The 24,820-nt window shown below is 42.9% G+C and overlaps 1 non-coding gene across 1 annotated transcript; it reads left to right on the top strand.

Annotated features, from left to right (window-relative positions):
- The first annotated feature begins 9,806 nt into the window (after positions 1–9,806).
- On the top strand, positions 9,807–9,971 carry LOC119041173 (U1 spliceosomal RNA). Its single transcript, XR_005080979.2, has one exon. It is a non-coding gene; the product is annotated as a U1 spliceosomal RNA (small nuclear RNA).
- The last annotated feature ends 14,849 nt before the right edge of the window (positions 9,972–24,820 follow it).

The following is a 24,820-nucleotide window of genomic DNA, read 5'->3' as shown; positions in this document are numbered from 1 at the left end:
ACCGGCGTCCCCTTGGTTCGCAGCCCATGCTCAATCTACTGAGCTACACCAGCCAGGCACAAATACCATATTTTAAAAAAAAGATTTTACTTATTTATTTTTAGAGAAAGAGGAAGGGAGGGAGAAAGAGAGGGAGAGAAATATCAATGTACAGTTGCCTCTCATGTGCCCCAACACCTGGCCTGCAACCCAGGCATGTGTCCTCACTGGGAATCGAACCGGCGACCCTTTGGTTCACAGACTCATGCTCAAGCCACTGAACCACACCAGTCAGGGCTCACAATTACCATATATTGCTGAGTCTTTCCCCTCTTGTTAAATATTTACACAGCCACCATATTTTGCTCTTATACATAAAACTTTGATGAAAATCTTTGAGAATATGATGAGGTCTGTCCAGAAAAAGTACAGCCATTGCTAATATAATGAGAACAGTTTGCATGACACCAGTGTAACCTGGGAGCCAAGGAGAGTGGGCTGGAATGCACATGCGTGAACAATGATGACTTTACTGTCAGTGGGGGTGGTAGACACCATTGAGTTGAGCATGTGTACTGAGTGGCATTGCATTAAAAATGACTGAGTAGAGCAATGATTCTGCATTAAATTTTGCATTAAACTTGACCATTCCTCCATGGAAACTATTGGGATGATTCAGAAGGCTGAAGCTATGGACAACCGGTGATTGACAGCGTCATCATGACAACATGCCCACTCTTGCATCATGTCTCGTGCAGAGTTTTTTTTGTGAAAGAGCAAATCATGCAGGTGACTCAGCCCCCCTACAGCCCAGATTTGGTGCTCTGGGACTTCTGGCTTTCCTCAAAACTAAAATCATCTCTGAAAGGGAAGAGAGTTCAGACTATCTATGAGATTCAGGAAAATACAACAGGGCAACTGATAGCGATTGCGAGAACTGTGTGAAGTCCCAAGGTGCCTGCTTTGAAGGAAACCGAGGTGTTATTGTCCTATGTACAAGTATCTTGTATCTTCTTCAATAAATGTCTATTTTTCATATAACATGGCTGGATACCTTTTGGACAGACCTCATATGTGTCTCCCAAATTTTTATCAATTTCTTTATTCTTTTAAAAAAATTAATTTTTTTAGAGGGAGGGAAGGGAGAGAGAAACAGAGGGGGAGAAACATTGATATGATAGGGAAACATTAATCAGCTGCCTCTCTCATGAGCCCTGACCGGGAACCAAACCTGAAACCCAGGCATGTACCCTTACTGGGAATCAAACCAATGGTCTTTTGTTTTGTGAGACAAGACACCCAACCAACTGAGCCCCACCAGTCACGGTTTGATTGTTTTCTTAAAATACAGTCCCAGAAATAGAACTATTGGGTCAAATCTGTGAGCATTTCTCTGGATTTGGTGGTACATAATCTTGTAATTACTTGTAACTCTAAATGCAGGATATACAGCCGATATCTGTTCATCTTATCTAAAGGATGGGAGTACAGATATTAGAACCTGCCTTGCTGAAATCCATCTAAACTAGATCTAGGTTCCTTTGTCTATGAAACTCGTAATCTTATAACTGTAGAAAATATTTCCCAACTGGGGTGGTGAACACACAATACAATACACAGATGAGTATTAGAGAATTGTACCCCTGAAACCTATATAATTTATTAACCAATGTTACTCCCAATAAATTCCATTAAAAATAAATATAGAAATAAAAAATTAAAAAGAACCAAAAAAAAAGAAAATATTTCCCACTTCATAGGGCAGATGTGAGGATTAAACATATTAATGCAAAATCGCTTAGACCAGGGTCTAGCATGAGTGAGCACTCAGTCACTGTCAATCTCTGTACTTGTTCTCATGGAATCAATGACACAAGTGTTGTCTGGTACTGTGGCTTTTCGTGGGCTCCTGGTGATCAACACCTTCCTTACAGGGGACTTAGAGGTTAAGTTTCGTGAGGTTATTATCACTTGACTAATGGCTTCTGACTGCTAAGTGTTACTTGTATCATTTTGTAGGTTTGTTTGTTTTCAAATACAGATTCATAAGGAGAACTATGTAGTCAACGATGTGGAGTCTTTCTCCAATACATATAGCCTCGGATATAAAAAAGATACCTTTAGGTGGGTAACAGAAAGGAGGTGAGGGAATCTGGCAGTTGCGTTGTTTGCTTCTTTATTTCTACTTTGTTTGGTCTCAAAAAGGACTTGAGGCACTTATAGGGCCACATATTCTGCGACAGGTGCCTGGCATCCAGTAAAACTCATAGCCACTAGCTGTTGGCTATTATTGATGATAGTAGCCAAAGGAACAAAGTATCATTAACAAGCTAAAAAGAATAAAATGGCCCTGGCTGGTGTAGCTCAGTGGATTGAGCGCGGGCCTGCGAACCAGACAATCGCGGTTCGATTCCCAGTCAGGGCACATGCCTGGGTTGCAAACCAGTTCCCTGCAGGCCAGTTCCCAGCAGGGGACACACGAAAGGCAACCATACATTGATGTTTCTCTCCCTCTCTCCTTCCCTTCCCCTCTAAAGACAAATAAATAAAATAAAATTTAAAAAAAGAATAAAATGGTAGAAGGAAAATAGGAGGCAGTGATAACATGGATCTGAGGCTGGTACACAAACACAAGGCACAAAGTTCTGCTTACACAACTGCTGAAAGTAGGTTATAGATTTGTTGAAATTTCCAGAGGCCCAAGCAAATATTTGTTACATAATTCACATGAGGCTTGGGAGAAAGTTCTCCTGTAAGTCCCCTTCAGTTTGTATTATTAGTATCTCCCCTGACTTTTTTTTTTTTTTTGAAAATTGGAATGTCTCTTGTCTAGCTCCAGCCTTCTGCAACTCTTCTCCAAGGAGTCAGGTGGCTTGGAGTGCTCATTGGGACATTTTCTCATTTTATGTGTCCATGTCAGGCCAGAATATGTGAGTTAATTCAAAGCAGCACAATGCTTTCTTAAAATTACACACCTCCAATGTTAGATTTCAATTTCCTCCTACCAGTGTTTGTTATAAAACAAGTCTCATAATGCAAAAAAAAAAAACCCCATGAAATATTTTTAATCTAAGGTTATCAAATATAAAGAGATATATACTACACAGAGAAACAGGCGCTCTCAAACATGATTCATAAGAGTATGCATCCTCACTGCCTCTTTGGAGGAAGGAACATTTGGCTGTGCTGGTCAAAGTTCAAAATGCCCACACCCTTTGATTCAACAGGTCTGCTTCCAGATCCCACAGGCGCAGTGGCACAGGCACCCAAAGATGCGTGCATGGTGATTGCATTGACATATTCTTTTGGTAGCGAAAGACTGAAAATAACCTACGTGTCCACCAGTAGGGGAGTTGATTAAATAAAGCGTGGCATATTGCCCTGGCTGGCGGCTCAGTTGCTTGGCGCATCATCCCATAGACCAAGAAGGTTGTGGGTTGGATGCCGGGTTGGAGTGCATGCAGGGAGTGGGGGTCGACCAACTGATGCTTCTCTCTCTTTCTCTCAAGTCACTGAATGTGTCCTCAGGTGAGGATTGAAAAGAAAAAAAATTATGGCATTGCCATATAATGGAACACTCAGCAGCTGTGAAAATAAACAAAGCAGATATGTACAAACTGACATGAAACATTCTCCAAAATATGTTATGGGAAAAAAGCAAGGAGGAAGCAAGTAACTAGCGTGTGCTATCATCTTGTGTTTTTCTTGTAGAAAGACGCAAGATGCACATGCATAGATTATTTCTAGAAGGCTCCACAAGAAACTGGCAACAGTGCTCACCTTGGGAGGTGATGATAGGGGCTGGGGTTGAACAGAGGCAGGAGGGCAGCTTGCTTTTCACTGTTCTCTCTTTATACTGTTGGAATTTTTTCAAAATATAAAAAGAAGTGAAAAAGAAAAACGTAAAACAAATCTTATTAGAAAACATCTGGTAAGCGCCAGGCGCGACTCTCATCTGCAGCCATTTTGGCACCGTGTCTCCGGAGACACCCCGACAGTTCGCCCCTGCGCAGGTAAAACTCTGAAACTTTGGCCAATAAAGTTCCATCATAAACTCCAAAAAAAAAAAAAAAAGAAAGCATCTACACTGTGTTGTACGGGCTTTATTTCCTTGCTGGAGAAAGCGTGTATGGTCTTTGAAAAGCAGTGGCACTACACTCCTCTTCCTGCCTGTGGGTACATTACAAGAGTCACTCAATGACCCTTTCTGACCCAACAGTCCTGACTAAATCACTAACTGGTGGAGTGATCCTGGGAAGGCCCACCTTTCTTGGTGTTAGGGTGCAGAAATGACAAGATGGACAACGTCCTGCTCTCTCAAAGCTTAAACCAGGCAGAGGGAGCAGCATGGCCAAGGGCATGGAGGTGAGAAAGTCCATGTCCACCAACTCCAGTTCCTCATTTCCCATTGCCCCCACCCCTTTTTCTCATGCTCTCCATGTCCACACTCTCCTGGGCTGCTCTCCCTGGCCACATTCTAAACCAAAGATCTTTAGTACTAAATGCTGGAGCCATGTGGAAATTGCCCAGAGGGACCCTGAGGACAGAATTAGGAAGAAATGGCCAGTTGGACTGGCCTCTGAGGTTTCCTGCCACAGGTTGTGTGAAAGTTTGGGCTAGATGGTAATAGTTTTTGTACATAAAAATGTAGCTTTATTTTATCCTTAAAACATATACTCAGTGCCTTTGTCTCTGGATGTCTGCGACTAGGTCACACGATCCTCTTCTTTAAGCAAGGATGCTGTTCATTCTCGGGCAGCACTATTCATTGTCGATTTTTATCCTGTTGTAGGAATTAGGTGATTTTGCACAGTGTCCTCAGCTCTGGACTAACTAACTAGACAGCCATGCCCATGACATTGTCATGGGTTTTGAAGCTTTAGTTAGAAATTAAAAAAAAATTTCCAAAATCAGAGATTTATTGTGGAAGAGAGGGAAAGGCATGCACCCTGGAATCAGAGAGCCTTATGTTCAAATCAGACTCTGACCTGCACTCAGTAATTCACCTCATTTTCTTCATAAAATGGGGGTAACAATATAGAACTTCCCTAAGGAAATAGAAATAAGGCATGTAAGGAACCTGGCACAAAGAAGGTCCTCAATAATAGTAGCGTTTACTATCATTTCTATCAAGTTCCTTGTTTTCATATCACAAAACTGACGGTCCACCAGTAGTCCTTTTTTAAAAGGTAGCAGTAAAAATAATAACTAGCATTCATTAAGCACTTATGAGGCACTCTTCTAAGTGCTTTACATGTATTAATTCTCTGAGTATTTACAGCAAGGATTTGAGGTTGATAAGGTTATTATTTACAGACAGGACAGCCGAGGCTCAGAGACGCTAAATAACTCGTCCATCTCAACCGAGCTGGGATGGAAACCCAGGCGGTAGGTGTCTGCCAACTAGATAGAGGTGCAACACTCACTCATCAGAACGCTCCTCTATATCAACCCAAGACAGCTCAACCTGGCTCAGGGAGAAAAATGAACGAATTCCTCCAGCAATAGCTATAGCCAACTGGGGCCGAAGGGGTTATTCCCACTGAGATGCCAGCGCCCCGACTCCTAGAGAGGCGCTGCAGTGGGCGGAGGCAAATGCACTTCCGGCGAGTGTGAGGACTCAGGGAAAGTGACCGGCTCGCAGCGGTGAACCTGGCCTGGCCCTCCCCACGAGAGGTTCCCGTCCAGTGCAGGGTGCGGGGCGAGGGGCAGGGACCCCCATAAAGGCATCCCTGCCCTCCTGAGTTCCAGAAAGGGTGGATCCTGAACTGGGGAGGGGAGGGCCGGCCCCGCAGACCGGGAGCGCGTGGGGAATGCAGCGGAGGGGTGTCCCTGAACCTGGTTGCCGCAGTGCATTCTGGTCTTCTACCGGCCGGCGGAGCGTACCTCCGCACGTGGCCGCGGGCGATTCTCCAGGAAGCGCCGGCAGACCGGTCCTTTGCAGAAAGTGGGCCTCTGCCGGCCCCTCCCTAAGGCCTTGAGCCTTCCAGAGCCCCAGGAAAGAAAGCATTCCCTCATCTTCCCCCTCCTTAGTGCTGGCTGGTTCGCTTCTTCCTTGTTCCCCACAATCTCCTTGAGAAGTCAGTGCATCATCCCCATTTTATAGGCTACTTGTTTATAAAGCCTATTTTAACCAGGCTCCTCGAGACGCCCGCGCTCTAGGAGCAGAGCCAGGACTGCAGCTGCTCAGGTCAGACCTCTTCCCGTGTTGCGGTGATGACTTGACCATCAGGCTAACGCCTCTAAACTTGGCAGGCCTAACAGTGACCTGCCTGGCCTTTCTGGCAAGAGAGATGGCTCATTCTCAGTCAAGTTGGAACCTCAGTTATCTTTTCTCCTGCTCTCTTTTTTAATTTTATCATCCTTACCAAGTTTTTAGGCTTTTTTTTTTGCCCAGTCCATCTTTCTAGTCTTACTGCCACATCTTTCATCTTCATTGTCAGCAAACGGGTGTTATTGCAGTAACCTACAGTCCTAACTGTCTCCTTGTTTATTTCATATGCCACTACACTACCTTTGCATCTGCCACTCCCTTGTTTGATAAACCATATATAGTTTTTAAAACTGTAAGCTTAAGTGACAATTTTTTAGCATGGCATTTAAGATTGTGTGAAACTTGGCTTCAGCCCAGTTTTCTAACCTGATTTCTCTTGATTTCCTAAATAGAGGGTACAGACTGGTCACTACATTGGAAATTGTGTCTCAGCTGGTCCACCAAATGCCTTCTTAAAATTCGAATTAATACTTATTTTAAAATCGGAAGAGTTCATTTAAAAATCCATATTTCGAGCTTCTTTTGAAACATCAGTGGAGCTGGAAACAGTTGGCCCATGTTCTCGCACTCAGAAACTGGTTTAAACTGAGAAGTGGCTGCTCTCTCACGTAGGGCTGAGTGCCCAGTTCACTATACGCTCTCCCCCTCCCAGGTACTCCTTGTCTCTAAGCCTGAGGATCAGGTGTTGTGCTTGCACAGATGTTTTTCATGAAGTAGAGAAATAGGTTTTTGGTTTTGGTAACTCTGTCAAACATCACAAATGGCCCTGGCTGGTGTGGCTTAGTTTGTTGGAGCATCATCCTGTAAACTGAAGGGTGACAGGTTTGATTCCCAGTCAGGACACATGCCTAGGTTTTAAGTTAGGTCCCCGGTTGGGACATGTACAAGAGGCAACCAATTGATGTTTCTCTCTCACATCGATGTTACTTTCCCTCTCTTTCTCCCTCCCTTCCCCTCTCTAAAGTCAGTAAGAATGTCCTTGGGTGAAGATTAAAAAAAAAAAAAAAAGGAAAATTTAAAAGTGCAGAAATGGAAAGTAGACCAAGAGGGATGCATGTGTAAAGACAACAGAGAATAAGCACCCAGCCTCCTTGACTTACTTGCTTTTCTTTATGGACCTCATAGCCATTTGAATTTTCCACTCAGGCCCTACCGAAACCCTTACATATGGCTAGATTGCCTGACAGCCTCAAATGAACTGAAGGACTGTATCATTGCACCATCTTCTCTACAGAGTGAATTCTGTTCAATAAGAGCCATGACTAGTTTTACTTTGAAACGTTCCCTGACAAGCAACCATCCAACCAGCTCCATCCATCCATCCATCTCATCAGCGTTTTGGGAGGTCAGGCACTGGGTTAGATGGGTATGACCAGGCCACCACCATCTCTCCCGTCTCTGGATTTCTAAGGCTGTGCCTGAATCAGTCATCGTCTTATGCATGGTAGGTGATCAATAAATAATTATCAACTTGGTAAGTGGCACAGTCACATCTTATCCCCCTAGTTAGATTTTAAGATCTTTGAGAGCAGCCATCGAAATTGTATCTATCTTTGCAAACTAGAACAAACTAGCACAGTGCCTGGCACATAGCTACCGATAATTCGGTAATAGTCTGAGAAAATATGTGCTATAAGGAGGTGCCTCAGACAAGTAATAGATGTGCATCCCACAGCCAGAAGCATCATCCACCCTTCTTATCCCCCAAGCTTGGATGGTACAGAGGAAGGGAGTGGCAGCCCCAGAGAGCACAGGCCTTACTCAGTCCTAAAAGTGGGGAGCATTTTGCAGCCACCTTGACCTGGAGGTCCTGTTCAGGATCCAGTTGTATCCATGTGACCTTGTGAGCTTAAGCCCAACCTGATTCTGTTTCTGAATTCCAAGCTCTAGAATAACAGTAGTTCACATGTAGTGAGGCACTGCCAAATGCTTCATATCCATGGCCTCCATCCGGCCTCACCACTATCCTGGAATCAATATGTGTATTTTATCTCCTTGCAGATGAGAAGGCTGAGTCTCCACTGCCTGAGTAGCTTGCCTAAGGCCAATAGTAACAGGCTGAACCAAGAGTTCAAATTAATGTGAAATGATTCCAGGGCCCCTGAATTTAGTACTGTGTTCCTTCTGGACATACAAGGCTGAAGAGGGATGTTGGGGAAGACCAGAGACTCAGCTGTTAGCTAATTTGGGTTCTAGGTTATGTGGCAAGTGGTAAACCTAATGCAAATGCCAACCCTCAATGCCTTTATGCTAATTTTTCTTATATCCTTCTTTAACTTTCTACCTAAGGACTTCAAATGTAAATCTTCATCCTGGCTGGTATGGATCAGTGGATTGAGTGCCAGCCTGACAACCAAAGGGTTGCCAGTTCATTTCTGAGTCAGGGCACAGGCCTAGGTTGTGGGCCAGGTCCCCAGTAGGGGGCGCGCGAGAGGCAAACACACACTGATGTTTCTCTGCCTCTCCCCCCCCCTTCCCCTCTCTAAAATAAGTTCTAAAATCTTTTTAAAAAATAAAATATATATCTTCAAGCCCTGGCTGGTGTAGCTCAGTGGATTGAGCGCGGGCCTGCGAACCAGACAGTTGAGGTTCGATGCCCAGTCAGGGCACATACCGGGGTTGCAGGCTGGTTCCCTGCAGGCCAGTTCCCAGCAGGGGACGCATGAAAGGCAACCATACATTGATGTTTCTCTCCCTCTCTCCTTCCCTTCCCCTCTAAAAGATAAATAAATAAAATCTTAAAAAAAAATATATATATATATCTTCATAACCAATAAACTCTTTTTAAAAAGTCCAAGGAGAAGACGTCAGATTTTTAAAAATCAAACCAACATGTAACTTCAAACTCTTGAATAATGAGTTTGTGCCCATAGGAGGAAGTCACAAGAGGGAGAAGTAGCTTCCTAAAGAAAGGACACAGAAGGAAAGCAGCAGTGGACTAAACACTCACGACTCTAGGCACTGAGAGGCTTTTATATTTTATCTCACTGAATCCTTATGTATGAAGGTATTATCCTGCTGTGCAGAAGAGGGAAGTGAAGCTTCCAGGAGGCAAGGATAGAAGTAGGGAGGCCCGCTAGGTTATTGTAGTAATGCGTGCCACAGTGTATGGAAGATGGTAATTTGTACAGAAGTAGTGGTAATGGAAGTGGTGAAAAATGGGCAGATTCAGGATCTATTTCGAAGGTAGAGCTTACAGGATTTCTCAGATTAGAAATTGGCTATGCTTTAAAGACAGGAGTTAAGAATCACTAAGGTTTTTGACCTGAGCAACTGAAGGAGGAGTTGCCATCAATTGAGGTAGAAAAAAAGGCTGGGGGTGGAGCAGGCTTGGGAGTCTCAGGCGTATCAACATGTACAAGTGCAGTCTTTCAGTGAGAGAAATACAGATATGACTGGAGCACATAACAGGGTGCAGAAGTCAGGATATAAGATCAACACTTAAAACATCAGCGGTACTTCTATAAGGACGAAGAGCTACTCCAGTGACTCTAGTGAATAACGTGGGTTCATATCAAGATCACTTGTGAAGTTTTTCCAATCTACACCACTGATACTTACCTGGCAGGGGAGATACCATGATCAAGAAGGTGGTTTTTCCCAGTGCAAGCCTTATTCATTGCATTCTGGATGTGCTGACCCCTATAATTTCCCCAAATGTGGGAAACTTGACTGCATGATTTGTGGTGGTGGGGGACTGTGTTCACACTCTCCCCTGGGAAAAATAAGTAAACCACGGAGGCGATCTTTACAGTCGCCCCTCGCTATATTGCGGTTCACTTATTGTGGCTTCACTGTATCTCGGGACCCTGCGAAACTGAAGCCACAATAAGTGAACCACCATATAGCAAGGGGTGACTGTATATTTCACCGGTGAGTACGCATACAGAATTTTATATTGTTAAAATTTTGTAGGTTTAAGAGTGTAGAAAGTGTTTAAGAGCATATGAAGTGATTATAAGATTGTGGGAAAGGTTTATAGGAGTGTGGGAAGGGTTTATAAAGCCTTAAAATATATATAAATAATAAATACAACGCCACTACTTCGCAGATTTTCACCTATCGAGGAGGTCTCTGGAACATAACTCCCCAAATAGGTAAGGGATCACTGTACTCCCTAAAATGCTGGGAGAAGGGGTGGTGGGAGCAGTGGCGGCCACAGTGTGTGTAGTCAGTGCAGCAGTGAGGACCGAGGATGAGGAGGAGGAGGAGGGAAGGGTATGTAGTAAAGGGCTCATCTTATGGAACAACTATTTTCCCCAAGTTGGAAATCAGTTCTCAAGTAACAGGACCAGAGAGAATCATCAGCACCTAGATTTTTATTCTTTTAACCACATTTTTATTTATAAAAATGACATAACAAAGACATTCATAGACACTTGCTTATCTCTTACTTTTCCTGAAATTTCTTTAAAATGAGAGTAGAGCTGGTGTGGCTCAGTCGGTTGGGGTGTCATTCCATAATGGAAAGTCTGTGGGTGTGATTCCCCATCAGGGCACATACCTCGGTTGTGGGTTGGATCCCAGGACCTGGTGCACAGTAGTGGAAGCAACCAATCAATGCTTCTCTCTGGTGTCAGTGTTTTTCTCTTGCCCTTCCTCTCTCCCTAAAATGCAATAAAGCCCTGATCGGTTTGGCTTAGTTGGTTGGGTGTTGTCTCGCAAAGCGAAGGGTCGTCGCTTCAATTCCTAGTGGGTTCACATGCTTGGATTGCAGGTTCAGTCCCCTGTCAGTGGCCCACAGGAGGAAACCAATTGATGTTTTTCTCTCACATTGATGTTTCTCTTCCTTTCTTTATTCCTCCCTTCCCCTCTCTCTAAAAATAAATAAATAAAATCTTTTTTAAAAAAGCAATGAAAAAATGTCCTTGGATGAAGATAAAAAATGATGATAATAATAAATAAAATGAGAGTAAAGGGAATTTTTTTTTAAAGATTTTATTTATTTATCTTTAGAGGGGAAGGGACAGAGAGAGGGAGAGAAACATCGATGTACGGTTGCCTTTCATGCATCCCCTGCTGGGAACTGTCCTGCAGGGAACCAGCCTGCAACCCAGGCATGTGCCCTGACTGGGAATCGAACTACAACTGTCTGGTTCGCAGGCCCACGCTCAATCCACTGAGCTACACCAGCCAGGGCGAGAGTAAAGGGAATTTTTAAAGGTGTAAGTACACAAAGACATAGAGAACTAGACAAAAGATGAAAGCAGGTAAGAGATGAATAACATTTAAGAAAAATTTTATTTGTTTATATTTAGAGGGGAAGGGAAGGAAAGAGGGAGAGAAACATCAATGTGTGGTTGCCTCTCATGTGTTCCCTGCTGGGAACTGGCCTGCAACCCAGGCATGTGCTCCGACTGGGAATCGAACCACATTCTTTTGGTTCAGATAACATGATTCTTTATGAAGAAAATACCAAGGAATCTACCAAAACCTCCTAGAACTAATAAGACCAGCAGGGGCTCAGAATATAAGATCAACATTTAATAAGTCAGTTGTACTTCTATATGCTAGCAATGAACATGCGGATACTAAAATTAAAAATACATTATCATTTATAATCTCTCAAAACACCAAAAAATACTTAGGTGTAAATCTAATTAAATGTGTACAGGACTTGTATGCTGAAAACACAACACTGATGAAAGAGATCAATGAAGATCTATATGAATGGAAAAACAGGCACTTCTAGCCAAGATGGAGGCGTAGGTGAACTTGCTTCGCCTTCTCCCACAACCATAAGAAGGACAACAACCAATCTAAAAACAAAAAACAACCAGAACTGCCAGAAAATTGAACTTTATGGAAATCTGACAACCAAGGATGTAAAGAAGAAATATCCCTCCTGACCGGTAGGAGAGGTGGCGAGGACACAGTGTGCTGCCGTGAGGCAGTGGCAGCTGTGGCCAGTGGAACTGGCAGTCACACATTCACATGGCCCTTGATTTCAGTTCATTTAAAGCGGGATGATTGGCCTTGGCTGGTGTGGCTCAGGGAATTCAGTGCTGGCCTGAGTCAAAGGCTGGCGGGTTGGATCCCCAATGTAGGGCCTGGGATGCCGTCCAGGTCCGCAGTAGGGGGCATGTGAGAGGCAACCACACATTGATGTTTCTCCCTCCACCCCCACTCCCTCCCTTCCCCTCTCTAAAAAAAATAAATAAAATCTTCTGAAAAAGTGGACTGATTGGATCATACAGTAACTTTATGTTTAGCTTTTTAAGGAACTGCCAAACTGTTTTTCATAGCTGCTGCACCGTTTATTGAATTATTTTATGGCCTAATGTATAATCTACCCTGGAGAGTGCTCCCGAGAAGAATGTGTGCTGGGGCAGAGTGTTCTATATATTTTTGTGAGATTTAGTTGGTTAATATTGTTGTTCAAGTTCTCTATTTTGTTCTCTAGTTCTCTTCCTTGTTGTATTCATTATTGAAAGTGGGATATGGAAGCTTTAACTATTATTGTAGAAATATCTATTTTCCCTTCAATTTTGTCAATGTTTGCTTCATGTATTTTGAGACTCCTTTATTAGGTGTGTGTATATGTTTATAGTGATTATATCTTGTTGTATTAAACCTTTTATTGATGTATAATGTCCTTTGTCTCTTGTTATCTTTTTTATTTAAAGCATATGTTGTCTGATAACAATATAGCCAAACCAGCTCTATTTTGGTTACTATTTGGATGGAAAAATTTTTCTCATTCTTTTAATTTCAATCTCTTTGTGTCCTTATATCTAAAGTGAGTACCTCATGAACAGCATATAGATGGATTCTGCTGATTTATAAAAAAATTTCATCTACCAGTTTCTATATTTTAATAGGAGAGTTTAATCTGTTTACATTTAATGTGATTGTTGATGAAAATAATTTACTTCTGTTATTCAGCTACTTGTTTTATGTGTAGCTTATGTTTTCTGTTAATTCTTCCATTATTGCTTTTTTTGGTATTTAGTTGATTTTTTGATAGTGTACTATTTTGATTCCCTTTATGTATATATTTTTTATTGTTTTTTTTTAATTTTTTAAAAAATATTTTATTTATTTATTTTTAGAGAGAGGGGAAGGGAAGGAGAAAGAGTGGGAGAGAAACATCAATGTGTGGTTGCCTCTCTTGAGTCCCCTGCTGGGAACTGGCCTGCAACCCAGGCATGTGCCCTGACTGGGAATCGAACCGCGATACTCTGGTTCGCAGGCCTGCACTCAATCCACTGAGCTACGCCAGCCAGGTATTTTTTATTGTTTTTAGTAGTTACTTTGGGGTTACAATAACCATCTTAAACTTATAAAAATATAGTTTAGGTAGTTACTGTCAACTTAGTTTTAATACTATACAAACAACAAGGGAGTGAAATAGGCACATTAGCAAGTGTGCAAAGAAGCCTAGCAAGTGTGTGAGCAGCTCTGGAGTTTGTCTTACTTCAGGTGGAGGAACTGGGCTTTTACATACTAGTCATGACTACAAATCCCTCTGAGGGAGGATGCACATGGGGACATAAAGGTTCCCATGGGAGGACTTCCAGCCAAAATGGAGACAGGCAGACACACTGTGACTCCTCGAACAACCAAAATAAGGACAATAATTTAGAAACAAAATAACAACCAAAAACAGAGAAAATAGAACTGTATGGAAGCCTGACAACCAAGGAGTTAAAATAGACACATTCATCCAGACCAGTAGGCGGGGCAGAGTCAAGCAGCCCAGCAGAGAGAGGTCGTGGCCCAGGAAGTGGTGACACCGGGCACACAAGGCACCCTGGGCCTGCAAGATGGCACCAGGCAGGCCCCGGGCGTGGGGTGGCAATGGGCAGACCCAGCGAGGCAGCTATTGAGAAGCAGAGAACCGTGCGGTGGCTGGCTGACTGTGCAGTGGTCACACATTCCCATGCAGATAACTGGGGAGCGAGACAGATGGCGAAACACAGGGTCCTAGGGCCGGGAAATAAAGCCTCAAAACACCGATTGAAAACACTTGTGGGGTTGAGGTGCAGAGAGAAACTTCCAGCCTCACAGGAGAATTAGTTGGAAAGACCCACAGGATCCTACATAGAATGCACACAAGCCCACCCACACGGGAATCAGTACCAGAAAGGCCCAATTTGTTTGGGGAAAGCGGTGTAAGAGACTGAGGTGCGACAGAAAGTGGAGTAAAGCACCATTGTTCCCTCTCTGACCCCACCCCACATACAGTGTCACAACACAGTGACCTGGGTTGCCCCGCCCTGGTGAACACTTAAGGCTCAGCCCTTATACCTAACAGGTGCAAACAGACCAAAACATTATGGCTCAAGAAGAAGAACAGCTCAAAGCCCCAGAGCCAATACTTCTAAGTGACCAAGAGATAGCCAGCCTATCGGATGCACAGTTCAAAACACTGGTGATCAGGATGATCACAGAATTGGTTGATTTTAGTCACAAATTAGAGCAACATATGAAGTCTAAACTAAGTGAAATAAAGGGAAATGCACAGGAAACCAATAGTGATGGGAAGGAAACTGGGACTCAAATCAAGGGAGTGGGCCAGAAGGAAGAAAGAAACATTCAACCAGAACAGAAAGAAGAAACAAGAATTCAAAAAAAAATGAGAAGAGGCTTAGGAACCTCCAGGACATCTTTAAATGTTCCAACATCCGAATTATAGGGGTACCAGAGGGGGAAGAGGAAGAGCAACAAGTGGAAAACTTATTTGAACAAATAATAAAGGAGAACTTCCCTGATCTGGCAAAGGTAATAGACTTCCAGGAAGGTCAGAGAGTCCCAAACAAGTTGGAACCTAGGAGAAACACACCCAGGCACATCATAATTACATTACCCAAGATGAAAATGAAGGAGAGAATCCTAGAAGCATCAAGAGATAAGGAGACAGTAACCTACAAAGGTCAGCTGATTTCTCAAACCGATCCCATCAGACTGTCAGCTGATATCTCAAAAGAAACCTTGCAGGCAAGAAGGGGCTGGAAAGAAGTATTCCAAGTCATGAAAGACAAGGACCTACATCCAAAAGTGCTCTATCCAGCAAAGCTTTCATTTAGAATGGAAGGACAGATAAAGTGCTTCTCAGATAAGGTCAAGTTCATTGTCACCAAACCCTTATTTTATGAAATGTTAAAGGGACTTATCTAAGAGAAAAAACATGTACAGTAAAATGACAGCAAACTCACAATTGCTAACAACCACACCTAAAATAAAAACAAACTAAAAACAGCTAGATCAGGAGTGGAACCATAGAAATGGAGATCACATGGAGGGTTAGCAACAGGGGAGTGGGAGAAGGAGAAGGGGGGAGAAGGTACAGAAAATAAGTAGTACAGATGGTAGGTAGGTAGAAAATAGATAGGGGGTAGGGCAAGAATAGTATGGGAAATGTAGAAGCTAAAGAACTTAAGACACATGGACATGAACTAAAGGGGGGGAATGTGGGTGGGAGAGGGTGTGCAGGGTAGAGGGGAATGAAGGGGGGAAATGGGACAACTGTAATAGCATAATTAATAAAATATATTTTAAAAAGTTCCCATGGGTAGAGTGGTACCAGTGCCAAGAGCAAGCCTCTGAAGGTTGTGGCTGTAAGCTATTGACGGAGAAACGTAGAATCCAGGATCACATTGTTGGTAAAAGGAATCTGAGGATTGGGCAGTGAGGTGGGTAATGGTGGTCACAGTATTTAATAAAACATGTAGGGAAAGCTTGGGCCTCTCTCTCTCCCTCCCACGCCACCTTCCCGACTCTCCATGCAAAGTTGGAGCATGCTACTAATACTCAGATGGCAATGCATGAGCTGACTTGATCCCACCATCAGGACTAAAGTGTGTCACTGTGTGTTTCCATGCACTGTGTGTTTGCACTGGCAGTTTTTTTTACCTTCTTGTTTTCCACAATGACTTCTAATGTTCTACATGAAGCATTCTGTTTACCAAATGTGTCTTGGATAGAGAAAGAGAAAGGGATTCCTAAAACCTTCTCTCCTTCCACAGTAGAGGCTTCAAATGCTAGCAATGGTCAGCCAGGCAACATAACAATGATTGTAACAGCAAAGTATAGCTTCATCAAACATTTACCGTGTGCCAAGCAGCATTCTAAATGCTTTACATTCATCATCTTGCTTAATTCCACAATTATACAAGGGAGATACCATTATTATATCTGTTTTATGGATAAGGAATCTAAGCTAGTAAATGGTGTAGCTAGGGTTTGAACCCAGGCTGTTTTGACTTTATAGTGTGAGCTCTTAACCTCACTTCCTGAAAGGTGTAATTAAGAGTGAAGGGGTTTAATTTCTTTTTTTATTCCTCAAATAACAACACCTAGTTTTATTTCATTAGTTATGTTATTCAATGAGTTTATTACTTTGCTTTAGTCACTGTGTTTGAGCAAGTCACTTGTGTTCCTCATGCAAAATTTAGAAAGTGGATATGTGATTTAAGCTTTGAAAACTGAAGTGATTCCTTGAGAACATGTAGGAGAGGATGGTGCAGGAGCTCTGAGTGCCAGAGGCTGGGTGCTTGGTCATCACGTGCTGGTACCACCTTGAAAGCAGTTTCCAAACTCTGCAGCAGCAGGCCAAGGGTGAAGCTTCTTGCCAAGGGAGCAGGGTAGGTCCATTTGCCTTGCTCAGCCTCCCTGTTGAATATTCAAGATATCTTGAATCTCTATTTCCTGCCAGGGAGGACACTGCATGAAGGTGGACTGGTGTGACTATTATTTTAGTGTCTTTACAATGTGTGGGCCTTGTAATCTATAACCGGTATTTCTGCTGTGATGCCTGGTGTCAACCACTTATGTAACAACTATTCTCCCAGATCCATGTTCTTTAATTTTTCTTTCTGCTTCCTTCATTAGCAGCTTGCCAAAGCCCTGATGCTGAGATTTATTAGGGCCTCGACTGCTCACAGGGACTACGCTTCCATATACATGCAGCTCTCAGACTACGGGAACACCTTCAACCAATTCAGAATGTAAGATTTCCTTCAAACACTTTTGTAATCGCAGGAGGCCAATTAAAATGTCTTGACCTGGGTCTTCATGTGATAAGAATGTTTCTTAGCCACCATTTGCAACGTACTCCTTACCAATTCAACCTGGAATGGCTGTACTTTGTGATGAATTTCTTGAGTTCCAGCCTCTCTGGTTGTCACATCTCAACAGTGTATTCCAAGGTCTTTCATTCCTGTAAATGCCTGTTCTCTCAGATTACCACGCTCGACTCCTGTGCTAAGGGCAATAGAATATCTCTCTGCACTCGGTACACTTGAATCCATGGAGGCTCAAGGGCAAGGATCCAACCACCAGTTTGATCAGTCACTAGGAAAATAACTCATATCTTTCTGGTTTCCGTGGGTCATTAAGCTCAGTTCCATGGATCCCCAGGGAAGGGCAAAGTATTAAACCATCAGGCTGAAAAGCAGAGTCCTCAAAAAACTCTGTAAACTGTTCAATATCTCTCTCTGTTCCCACACTAGGCAGATCAGTCATCATATGAGCCACAGCTTTGAAACCAGAATCTTTGGCCAGGTGAAATAACTCACATATTGCCTTTACATGTGGCCCCTATTGGTATCTCCGGCCACATCTTCATAAATACTCTGCACTCCAATCTCTAGCCTCTCACAGCCATAGGTCAACATGTCACTTAAACACTGTTTCATGCGATAATCAGGCCTGGTTATAATAGTAACTCCCAATGCATTCTGTGATGCCCCTCTCAGAATACTTGACTGCCTCATAGATATTGTTGGAGGTATGTCCAGATGAGGTATCATGTAAGTTTCAAATAAAGTAATCTCTGTTTTTCTGGAAGGGCTATAAACATTCCACCCATGATAACAAATCCACTTTATCCACACTGACCAAGTTGTTTCAACTGCTCTATTCTATGCCTTGTCTGGAGACAGGGTTGTATCTAGCACAGATAGCTAGCGTGGAGGTTGGCTTGTATCCAGTGTAAGACTGGGTTAAATATTCAAAATCTGAGTCATATCCATCAGGGCAGTACACAGATACAAGGTCTGTCTAGAAGGTATCCAGCAATGTAATATGAAAAATAGAGACATATATTGAAGAAGATACAAGATTCAAGAAACACTGTACATAGGACAAAGATGCCTCAGTCCCCTTCAAAGTAGGAACCTTGAGGCCTCACCCAGTTCTCCCCAACACCATCAGCTTCCCCGTTGTATTTTCCTGAATCTCATTGGTGGTCTGAACTCTCTTCCCTTTCAGAGGTGAATTTAGTTTTGGGAAAAGCCTGAAGTCACAGGGTGTCAAATCTGGGCTGTAGCGGGGCTGAGTCACCTGGGTGATTTGCTGTTTCACAAAAACTTCTGCACAAGACATGATGCATGAGCAGATGTGTTGTCGTGATGAAGCTGTCAATCATCAGTTGCCCATAGTTTCAGCCTTCTGAATCATCCAAATAGTTTCCATGGAGGAATGTTCAAGCTTTCCACAGAGGAACACACAATCTGATGCAGATTCTTTGCTCTACTCACTCAGTCATTTTGAATGCAACAGCCGCACAGTACATATACTCATTTAATGGTGTCTACTGCCCCCACTGACTAGTACATCGAAGTTGTCATTGTTCATGCATGTGAATTCAAGTCCACTCTTCTTGGGCACCAGGTTACATCAATGTCCTGCAAACTGCTCTCGTTGCATTAACAATGGCTGGACTTTTTCTGGACAGACCTCATATTTCCCATAAAACTGATGTGTGGACATCTGTGGGGTTCGTTCATCACTGCCACAAGAGCTTTGGGTTTTCCCTTTGATTTGGGGACTAAGACACTTTCCATAGTGAGGTGGAACTGCAACAATGATATCCACTGGGCGACGCTGTGCTGAAAGGCCATATTTGGCAGCTGTCTTGGTTTTCACCTCATTTAGACCAATGTCTCTCCCTTGTTCATGGGCTTCGATTAGTTTACTAACGTCTCCTAAGGTCAGCACCATTAGCTGAGCAGGGCTGAGATCTCCTTTCTGCTTCTGCTTCATTTCTCTGCTGTCATAGAGGCTGCCACCTCACTCAGATCATGTCAAAGGGTTTAATTCCTTTTCATGCTGACCTGAGGAAATGGTTATTGATTTGAGGAAGAGAGAGAGAGAGAAACATTGATGTGAGAGAGGAATATCAATCAGTTGCTTCCCGGGCCCACCCCAACCGGGGATCAAACCTGCAGCTCAGGCACATGTCCTGACGGGGATCTAACCCATAACCTTTTGGTCTATGGGATTGTGCTCCAACCACCTGAGCTACCCAGCCAGGGTGGTTTAATTTGTTACGTGTTAAATTACACCAAAGATTCATGAAATCAAACATTTAGTAATACAAGGGCCAACATGAGAAACAGTTTTATTGGAAATACTCTAACACATTTTCTGAACAAGTAATTGAAAATAAATACAGACAGAAGATATGAACATAACATTTTTTACCCTGAAAACAAATAGTATACCTTCTTTTCAAGTTTCGTGGACAGTGACAGATTTAATAAATAGCAAGTCACAGAAAATATTTTGGTAAATTTTGAAAAGTGAAAATTCTAAAAGTCAGTCTTTAATCAAAATGCAATTCAACTAACAATAATATAAAACACACCACTTAGAAATTGAAACACATAAACAGCATCTCAAATTACCCTTAGGACCATAAAAAACTATTTAGAAAATAATAAAAAAATAGGATATAGTCAAAGCTATCTGCAGAGGTAAAATTAACAAGCATTAAGTGTTTTTAGTGTCAAAAAGAAAAATAAAATGAAGGAATTAAGCATGCAAATTGATATTTTGAAAAAGTGTATAAAAATGTCCTTTCTAAAGAGACAAAGGAAATATTTGAAGTAGAAAACAGAAAAAACACACACACACATCCAGAAGCCTAAGAGTAGGAAAGATGTCCCCTCCAGCCTATGGACTGAGAAGTATGTAGCCATGCTCCACATGAACTTGGTCCTCTGACATGTGTCCTCAGTCCTCCCCATTCTCACCGCTCATTCTCTGCTTGGTGTGCTCATCTGCTCCCAAGGCTTCAGCTACCTCCAGCTCCTTTCTCTGTCAGCGCCACATCTTATAAACACTGTGCTTCTAGGGTGGCATCTACATGTCCTCTATAATAAATTCTTTCCACTTGTGACTCCCTTTTTTATTAGACTTGAGGCCTTCATGGCAGGAAGCATGTCCCGATCATCACTGTATCCTCAGAGCCTGGGATGTAGTGGGTCCTTAGTAAACATTTGCCAAATGAAAGAATGAGTTGGATGGGCTCAAGTACTGATTTCTGAGTCACATTTGGTCACTAGTTGCTTCTGATCTGACTGACTGCTGAGCCACAGCCCCCAAGTCAGTGTCTTGAGGCCTCAAATGAATCATTCCAACACTAACCATGAAGAGAACTAACCATGAAGTATCTGCCGGATGAGATATTTACACAGTAATGAGTGTGTTGACAATGTCAATAAAATGAGGAAGTGGGGCTTCCATTTTTTCTTATTTCTTCTTTTCCACTGAATAATTAAGTATTTTTCTTGTGAAATAGAAAATAGTCCTCTTTGCCTTTAAAGCCTGGTTCAAATGGCACCTTCTCTAGGGATCATCCCTAGATTTCTCCAGCTAGAAACAACTGTCCCTTTTCTAGGATTCCAGAGCATCTGCCCCTTTCTCTAATCTCTTAAAAGTTCTCCCTTTGGTTATCTGTGTCTCCGAAGGGACCATAGACAACCACCAGTCAGATTGCAGTTCTGCACAGTGCTGCCCCTGCTAAGTACAGAATGCACTGGGAGACAACACAGGTTTGAATGGGCAGGTGCCTGGGTGCCAGAGACCACACAGAACTTGAAGCACACTGAGGCAAAGGATCATGGTCTCCAGAGAGACTACTGCAAACCCCAGGACCAGCCCATGCACACTCATACCTACATTGAACCGGCTGGGAAAAGGTCCAAGACATAAGTTATGTGGCTTCAACCAAAATGAGGCAGGGAGATAGGGGTTTGTGGTCACATTACCTGGGCGGATAAGTGCAGTTGAGGCAGATGTTTTAATCATCATTCTTGTGCCCAGATGAACAAGGAGAGGGCACTCCAGGCACAGGGATTCATAGGGGCTGTCTCCAGGGGCAAGAGGCAAGCGGACTAACTTCACAAAGAGCCACAGCATCGGTCTCTGCCACAACCCTCCATCTTCACATGACTGTCAGAACCACCTTTCTAAAATTCAAAGCATACCCTGTTACTCCGTTCATAGCTCTTTAATGGTTCCCCACACACATCAGGATTTGGCCTTACACTACAGGATCCATGTGATCTGGTCCCCCCAGGACTCTCTCCATTGTCAGCTGCCACGTACCCCCCAGGGCCCCAAACAGTGAACTCCTTCAGGATTCCCAGTCTGGCCCCTCTCTCTCCTCACTACATATTGTCCCCTTACAGCACTTTTCCAGGACCATAAAAACAAAGTCATATATATGTGGCAGCCCGTAAATTTTCTTCTGGTCTGGACTTCTATATCCAGCTCTGAAACAATATATCAAATTATCCACTTGACTTAGATGTCAAAGACATCTCAAACTGAACTGTCCAAAACACATACCCGTCCCACTGATGCCCTTACTCTGCTTGTCCTCCCCAGGAAGGAAACAGCCCCCACCATCCGCCCAGCCACTCCGGTCAGTCCTGACTCCTCCCTTCCTGAGCACTCACACATTCATCCACCACCAAGTCCTGCCAAATCTACTGCCAACATTCCTGAGCACCCAGCCATTCCTTCGTGCTACATGTCACCATCCCGGCATACACCACATCTCCTACTTGGACTGCACAAGAGCCTCCCAACGAGTCTCCCGGCTTCCTCGTCTGTGTCCCTACAATGCATCCTCACACAGCATTCCTGGTGGTCTTATTGACCCAATGCGCTAAAGTTGGGATAAAATTCAGGCTTCTAGTTGGAAAAATTCAGGCTTCTAGTTTGAAGAGGCTCCCACTGGCCAATTTTGGGATGATTTGGGCACTGAAATAATTAAGGTTAATAGCTATAAAATTCTTGGAAAATAATAGAAATTCAAAGTCCCTACTAATAATAAGTATATAAATAAACGAGCAAAAGAATGTCTAGTGGAGGCAGTGCTGGAGTTGAAGTCATCATTTTGTAAACATCATGACAAAAACTGACTTGAGTCAGGCAAGAATCATCATCTTGCCTGAATGTTAAATCTCATCTATTTACTGATCCATGAAATAGGGTATCTGCATGGTTGTAACTTAACTCCTTGTTGTTTATCAGGTACAAGGGAAAAATAGTAACTATAGACTGGAGAAATCAGACAAAAATCACCAAGGAAGAGCAGATGGACGCTATGTGCCTCTTGTGTCACACATGAGCACACAAGACAGTGCAGACTTCCAGCCAGCGGTGGATCACCTGTATCTAACCATGAAGAAAGAGCAAACCGGCCCCAGCTGAGGAACACTCTAAAGAAGGGAGAGATTGCATTCTTCCACAACATCAATATCATATGAGATAAAGAAAGCTAACTATTCCAGATTAAAGGAGACTAAAAAGAATGGCACTTTAATATAATACCTCCTTTCCAGACTGGACCCTGAACTAGAAAAAATGGTATGCAGAAGATACTGTTGAAACAATTGACAAAATGGTTGGTAATTAGATACCAGGTTACATCAATGTTAAATTTAGTAAAGTAGATGACTGTATGACTGTATTGTACTGGACTGTGGTAGGAAATACATATTATAAGTAGGGGTAGAGAACATAATGCATGAGACTTGGTCTCCAAAAGTTCAGAATAAAAGTACATGTACATATTGGGTTGGTCAAAAAGTTCACTGGGCTTTACCCACACAATGGCTCTGGTAGTGCTTACTTGTTTTTCACTTCATTCAAAACAATTTTGTTAGATTGTATTGTGACAGTTGTCATATCAGCATGCATTTAAAAAATCAGAATTGGTGAATTTTAGTTAGCCATTTAAATATTGAAGATGGAAGCAAATAAGCAACATTTTTGGCACATTATGCTTTATTATTTTTAAGAAATGTAAAAATGAAACTGAAATGTAAAAAAATAAAGAATTATGCAGTGTATGGAGAAGGTGCTGTGACTGATCAAAAGTGTCAAAATTGGTTTGAGAAGTTTTGTGCTGGAGATGTCTCGCTGGATGATGCTCCACGGTCAGGTACACCATTCGAAGTTTGATAGCGATCAAATTGAGACATTAATTGAGGACAATCAATGTTATACCATGCAGGAGACAGCCCACATACTCAAAATATCCAAGTCAATGAAGTTACTGGTGAAAATGAAAAATATGTCTTTATTTTATGGAAAAAGCTAAATGGACTTTTTGGCCAACTCAATACACTATATATTAAATATATATATAGAAAGCAAGTAATTTTAATAGTTAGGGTGAATCCTTTGTATGTTTTTGGTAACTTTGAAATTATTTCCAAATCAAAAGTCAAACCCAAACTCCAGGTTCCTTACCATGGCCCACAAAGCATCTGCCACCGTTCCTGGCCAACCTGCCCAGTCTCAGCTTGACCACATGCCCCGGTGTATTCAGCTCCACTGACATAGCCCGGCTCAGCTCTCCCAACATATCAAGCTCTGTCTTGCCTCTGGGCCTTTGTGCACATACCTGCTGTTGCTTCTATATGGAATTCTCTTCTCTCAACTCAGACTGAAGGGCTACGGTAACTGTCACTTTCTAAAAATGGCCTTTGACCCCCCAAGCTAGTATAGATCTGTTCTGTTCTTTCATAGCACCCTAAACCTTTCCTTCACAATACTTAGCACTGTTTACAATATTGTGTTTTTGAAGGATTCCTTAATATCCATTTTCTCTAGTAGCCTGAAAGCTCCCTGAAGCCAGGGATCCTGTCCACTTCCTTCACAAATGTGTCCTCCACTTCCATCTCTGGACCTGGCACACTGCCAGGATGCTGATTCAATGGAGAATTCCACCTCAAGTTCACCCCCAAACTGCCAACAGCTTTCAGGAAACACATCCGATAGTCCATCTCTAGCCCTTATTCCAGAGGTTTTATCTACAAAGGTTGCTTGGATTCCCCGCCACTACAACCAGTACTTGAAATGAAGAGGCCATGGTAAGGCAGAAGGGGAACTCGGGAGGAGAGTGATGTTAACGGAGAGATGAAAAATGCAGTTGGGAGCCTGGAATGAGAGGGAATGTCAGCAGGCAGTTGGCTGGACCAGGCTGGTGCTCAGAGGGACAGTCTAGATTAGCATAAGAGATGACCAGGAGCTTCGACTGTGGGCATAAAGAAGCTCTCTTACAGACCTGTGCAAAAGAAAGAGAAGCAAGTCCAAGGACGGTGCCCAGAATACCCAGACTTAAGGGCTAAGCTGAGAAAAATGTCCCTGGAAGCAAAGAAACTGTCAAGCAAAAGCAGAAGATCTTGGGGGAGAGAGAGTTGTCACAGAAGAGAAGGAAGACACTTAGGTGCTCAATCCCTTACATATGTGTTTCCTTCTCCCTGTTCCAGTTCCGCATCTAGCTTCTAGTTAGTTGACTGGTAAGCGGGTAAGGGCTTGAAC

Source organism: Artibeus jamaicensis, unplaced genomic scaffold (assembly GCF_021234435.1).
Source record: "Artibeus jamaicensis isolate MK-2021 breed Jamaican fruit bat unplaced genomic scaffold, CSHL_Jam_final contig_700, whole genome shotgun sequence".
Taxonomy (NCBI): domain Eukaryota; kingdom Metazoa; phylum Chordata; class Mammalia; order Chiroptera; family Phyllostomidae; genus Artibeus; species Artibeus jamaicensis.
This window is presented reverse-complemented; position numbering and strand designations above follow the sequence as displayed.